Source organism: Nerophis lumbriciformis, linkage group LG11, assembly GCF_033978685.3.
Source record: "Nerophis lumbriciformis linkage group LG11, RoL_Nlum_v2.1, whole genome shotgun sequence".
In the NCBI taxonomy this organism is placed as follows: domain Eukaryota; kingdom Metazoa; phylum Chordata; class Actinopteri; order Syngnathiformes; family Syngnathidae; genus Nerophis; species Nerophis lumbriciformis.
In genome coordinates this window covers 4,728,134-4,734,539 of record NC_084558.2, presented here as the reverse complement: position 1 = coordinate 4,734,539, position 6,406 = coordinate 4,728,134, and positions in this window count along the sequence as shown.

Sequence of the window (6,406 nt, the reverse complement as noted above, 5' to 3'; positions counted from 1 at the left end):
CGGGACATATGGTACAATGCAATCGACAAGATAGGACGGAGCTAGACCGTGTAGTATTTTATACGTAAGTAGTAAAACCTTAAAGTCACTTCTTAAGTGCACAGGAAGCCAGTGCAGGTGAGCCAGTATAGGCGTAATATGATCAAACTTTCTTGTTCTTGTCAAAAGTCTAGCAGCCGCATTTTGTACCAACTGTAATTTTTTAATGCTAGACATAGGGAGACCCGAAAATAATACGTTACAGTAGTCGAGACGAGACGTAACGAACGCATGAATAATGATCTCAGCGTCGCTAGTGGATAAAATAGAACGAATTTTAGCGATATTACGGAGATGAAAGAAGGCCGTTTTAGTAACACTCTTAATGTGTGATTCAAACGAGAGAGTTGGGTCGAAGATAATACCCAGATTCTTTACTGATTCGCCTTACCCTCCGGGTACTCCGGCTTCCTCCCACCTCCAAAGACATGCACCTGGGGATAGGTTAATTAGGAACACTAAATTGGGCCGAGTGTGTGAATGTGAGTGTGAATGTTGTCTATCTGCACACTAAAAAAATGTTGGGTTAAAATTGGGTTAGTTTTTAACCCAAAAATGTTGGGTTAAAAACTAACCCAATTTTAACCCAACTGCTGGTTCAGAAAAGGACAAACCCCTTATTTGAGTTATTTTAACTCAACATTTTGGGTTAATTTTTTCAACCCAACTTTTGCGTTGAATTATTTAACCAAGAAGTCGAGGTATGATAACTCAATGTTGGGTTATTCCCAACCAAACTATTGGGTTGAATTATTTAACCCAAACGTTGAGTTATGCTAACTCAATGTTGGTTGATTCATAACCCAACTATTGGGTTTAATTTATTTAACACAAAAGCTGAGTTATGCTCACCTAGGGCCGGCCCGTGGCATAGGCCGTATAGGCAAATGCTAAGGGCGCCGTCCATCAGGGGGCGCCACGCCAGTGCCACAAATGTTGGAGAAAAAAAAAAGAAAAGTTGGTACTATTATTTCTAAATACAAAATAATCCCACGTTAATTAAAATGCAAAGTAAAGCCTATATAATAGAAATATTATTTGTTACAACATTACAACCCCCCCCCCCCCCCCTCGCCCGGTGCGCCCCCTCCCTTCCCGTATCATGACTCTTTTTGGACGTCACCACATCAAAAAATCAACACAAGATGTCAAAACGGCCAAAACTGTCAGGTGCCCAGGGAAGAAAAAAGAGAAAAGAAGAGGAGGAGAAACGAGAAAAAGACAGAGGTAGCAGGTAGGTAACGTTAGCCTACATGAAATTATTTGTCTGTTACAGAATGTAGTAACCTGGCTTTTTAGCATTAAGCTAATGTTACATGATTCGGCAATTGCTAATCAATAAATAGCTAGTTCTGTTTTAACGTCGGGTTAATATTGTGGAGGGGGCTAAATTGTTATGGAAAATAATTATGTAACATTAGGTAATTACAGTACTCCCACCTTACATTCCTCAGGGACATTTGTATTAGATCTTTTAAGCAGGTATTTTTTGTTTACATTATTGCCTTCTGGTTAGCTAATGTTTGCCCTGCAGGTAATAGTCACTTTTCCACCCCTTTATATATTAGGTATAGTTGTAAGCCTAGTTGTTAAAGTGCACATCATTAATGTTAATTAAGCAATATGTATGTAAAAAATATTGTATTTCATATATTCATTTTTTTTTTTTTTGCATTCATTTATTTATTCATATTTTTTTTTATCTTGTTAACTATTCTGATTGTTAATTTGCTTTCTTTAAGTAAAAAAAAGGTCAAAGACAAAGCTATTTGGTTTCTTGTGAGTATATGCAGTTCACTGCCGATGTGGGGGGGCGCCATCTAAAATCTTGCCTAGGGCGCCAGATTGGTTAGGGCCGGGCCTGATGCTCACTACAATGTTGGGTTATTCCCAACCCAACTATTGGGTTGCGCAATTTAGCGCGCCATTATCCAATAGTTGGTTAAAAATGATACATTTTACTGCTGGTTTGTGCTACTCCTTCCCAGCTACTGATCAAAATTATTTTTATTCCATTAAAATATACTCAAAAGCAAGATATGAGTGACATTTTTGTTTTACAATAATTGCCGTGTATCCTCCCACCTCCAAAGACATGCACCTGGGGATAAGTTGATTGGCAACACTAAATTGGCCCTAGTGTGTGGATGTGAGTGTGAATGTTGTCTGTCTATCTGTGTTGGCCCTGTGATGAGGTGGCGACTTGTCCAGGGTGTACCCCGCCTTCCGCCCGATTGTAGCTGCGATAGGCTCCAGCGCCCCCCGCGACCCCAAAGGGAATAAGCGGTAGCAAATGGATGGATGGATGGTCATAGTAGTCCGATATAGCATGCTCAAATATCTAATGTACATAAAATGTGTGATTGTAAATAATGTCAGTGAGATTAATCCATAATAAAATTCCCCTCAAGAAAAAAGTAACTTTTTAATAAAAAAACAAAAACAACCTTTTACCCAAAAATGCGTTACTCATTGAAAAACAACCCAACAATGGTTCATCATTTTGAAAACCCAGAAATTGAGTTAAAATAATACCCTTGTAACCCAAAAAATGGGTTATAACCCAGCATTTTTTAGTGTGTGTGTTGGCCCTGTGGAGAGAAGGCGACTTATCCAGGGTCTATACCCCACCAAGCGGTAGCAAATAGATGGATGTTATCTTAAATATATTTTATACATACATATATACATACACTATATTACCAAAAGTATTTGGCCACCCATCCAAATGATCAGAAGCAGGTGTCCTAATCACTTGGCCCGGCCACAGGTGTATAAAATCAAGCACTTAGGCATGGAGACTGTTTCCATAAACATTTGTGAAAGAATGGGCCGCTCTCAGGAGCTCATCACTGTCATAGGATGCCACCTGTGCAACAAATCCAGTCGTGAAATGTCCTCGCTCCTAAATATTCCAAAGTCAACTGTCGGCTTTATTATAAGAAAATGGAAGAGTTTAGGAACAACAGCAACTCAGCCACCAAGTGGTAGGCCACGTAAACTGACAGAGAGGGCTCAGCGGATGCTGAAGCGCATAGTGCAAAGACTTTCTGCACAGTCAGTTGCTACAGAGCTCCAAACTTCATGTGACCTTCCGATTAGCCCACGCACAGTACGCAGAGAGCTTAATGGAATGGGTTTCCATGACCGAGTAGCTGAATCTAAGCCATACATCACCAAGTCCAATGCAAATCGTCGGATGCAGTGGTGTAAAGCACGTCCCCACTGGACTCTAGAGAGGTGGAGATGCATTCTCTGGAGTGATGAATCACGCTTTTCCATCTGGCAATCTGATGGACACGTCTGGGTTTGGAGGTTGCCAGGAGAACGGTACATTTCGAGTGCATTGTGCCAAGTGTGAAATTTGGTGGAGGAGGAATTATGGTGTGGGGTTGTTTTTCAGGAGTTGTTCCAGTGAAAGGAACTTTGAATACTCCAGGATACCAAAACATTTTGGACAATTCCATGCTCCCAACCTTCTGGGAACAGTTTGGAGCGGGCCCCTTCCTCTTCCATAATGACTGTGCACCAGTGCACAAAGCAAGGTCCATAAAGACATGGATGACAGAGTCTGGTGTGGATGAACTTGACTGGCCTGCACAGAGTCCTGACCTGAACCCGATAGAACACATTTGGGATGACTTAGAACGGAGACTGAGAGCCAGGCCTTCTCGACCAGCATCAGTGTGTGACCTCACCAATGCGCTTTTGGAAGAATGGTGGAAAATTCCTATAAACACACTTTGCAACCTTGTGGACAGCCCTCCCAGAAGAGATGAAGCTGTGATAGCTGCAAAAGGTGGACCGACATCATATTGAACCCTATGGGTTAGGAATGGGATGGCACTTCAAGTTCATGTGTGAGTCAAGGCAGGTGGCCGAATACTTTTGACAATATAGTGTATGTATATAAAATAACATAACAGCAAAATATCATATTCAACATTAATATATATATATATATATATATATATATATATATATATATATATATATATATATATATATATATATATATATATATATATATATACATATACAGGTAAAAACCAGTAAATTAGAATATTTTGAAAAACTTGATTTATTACAGTAATTGCATTCAAAAGGTGTAACTTGTACATTATATTTATTCATTGCACACAGACTGATGCATTCAAATGTTTATTTCATTTAATTTTGATGATTTGAAGTGGCAACAAATGAAAATCCAAAATTCCGTGTGTCACAAAATTAGAATATTATTTAAGGCTAATACAAAAAAGGGATTTTTAGAAATGTTGGCCAACTGAAAAGTATGAAAATGAAAAATATGAGCATGTACAATACTCAATACTTGGTTGGAGCTCCTTTTGCCTCAATTACTGCGTTAATGCGGCGTGGCATGGAGTCGATGAGTTTCTGGCACTGCTCAGGTGTTATGAGAGCCCAGGTTGCTCTGATAGTGGCCTTCAACTCTTCTGCGTTTTTGGGTCTGGCATTCTGCATCTTCCTTTTCACAATACCCCACAGATTTTCTATGGGGCTAAGGTCAGGGGAGTTGGCGGGCCAATTTAGAACAGAAATACCATGGTCCTTAAACCAGGCACGGGTAGATTTTGCGCTGTGTGCAGGCGCCAAGTCCTGTTGGAACTTGAAATCTCCATCTCCATAGAGCAGGTCAGCAGCAGGAAGCATGAAGTGCTCTAAAACTTGCTGGTAGACGGCTGCGTTGACCCTGGATCTCAGGAAACAGAGTGGACCGACACCAGCAGATGACATGGCACCCCAAACCATCACTGATGGTGGAAACTTTACACTAGACTTCAGGCCACGTGGATCCTGTGCCTCTCCTGTCTTCCTCCAGACTCTGGGACCTCGATTTCCAAAGGAAATGCAAAATTTGCATGGTTGGGTGATGGTTTGGGGTGCCATGTCATCTGCTGGTGTCGGTCCACTCTGTTTCCTGAGATCCAGGGTCAACGCAGCCGTCTACCAGCAAGTTTTAGAGCACTTCATGCTTCCTGCTGCTGACCTGCTCTATGGAGATGGAGATTTCAAGTTCCAACAGGACTTGGCGCCTGCACACAGCGCAAAATCTACCCGTGCCTGGTTTACGGACCATGGTATTTCTGTTCTAAATTGGCCCGCCAACTCCCCTGACCTTAGCCCCATAGAAAATCTGTGGGGTATTGTGAAAAGGAAGATGCAGAATGCCAGACCCAAAAACGCAGAAGAGTTGAAGGCCACTATCAGAGCAACCTGGGCTCTCATAACACCTGAGCAGTGCCAGAAACTCATCGACTCCATGCCACGCCGCATTAACGCAGTAATTGAGGCAAAAGGAGCTCCAACCAAGTATTGAGTACTGTACATGCTCATATTTTTCATTTTCATACTTTTCAGTTGGCCAACATTTCTAAAAATCCCTTTTTTGTATTAGCCTTAAGTAATATTCTAATTTTGTGACACACGGAATTTTGGATTTTCATTTGTTGCCACTTCAAATCATCAAAATTAAATGAAATAAACATTTGAATGCATCAGTCTGTGTGCAATGAATAAATATAATGTACAAGTTACACCTTTTGAATGCAATTACTGAAATAAATCAAGTTTTTCAAAATATTCTAATTTACTGGCTTTTACCTGTATATATATATATATATATATATATATGTATATGTATATATGTATATATATATATATATATATATATATATATATATATATATATATGTATACAATATATAACATATTTGCGTTATTTCTCTTATACCTCTACCAGTTATTTGTATAATTTCATAGCTGTAATAAAGACATCTGTGCCTGCATCCAGCATGGGAAATTTGAAATCAGCACGATAGCATCACTTCACAGCGCATGCAGGCTTTCGTCTGTCTCGCTGGAGTGAAAGAAACATTGTCGCCCTATAGCGTGGGTCCCATTGTGCCGTGAATGGACCGCAACGCCACAGTGGGTATTGTCTTTCTTTTCAAGGGGAGTCAGGTTACCATGGTGACCACAGGATGCCCACCCAATGGGTCGGCAGACAGAGAAAAGGCCACAGCCATTGAAGGAGGGAAAGAGAGCGAAAGCGGACAAAAAAGGAGTTTTTATCCCCAAGTTGATTTTCTTTTTTTTTTTTTTCTGTTTGTTTTGCAATCAGGCCCGATGCTTTCCTGGGAGTTAGGGAAGACCTCTGGAGGTGAGGACGTGCAGGTCTTGTCTATTCTAATACAACTGATTGCATTGATACAGTATGAACACAAAATGCCTATTTGGCAGTAGAATATACAGTGCATCACAACAGCATGTATTTATGCTTACTCAGCATGTTGTACTATTGGCCTGGCAGTGAGATCCTGAGACAGCTGCAAAAAAGGAGGTC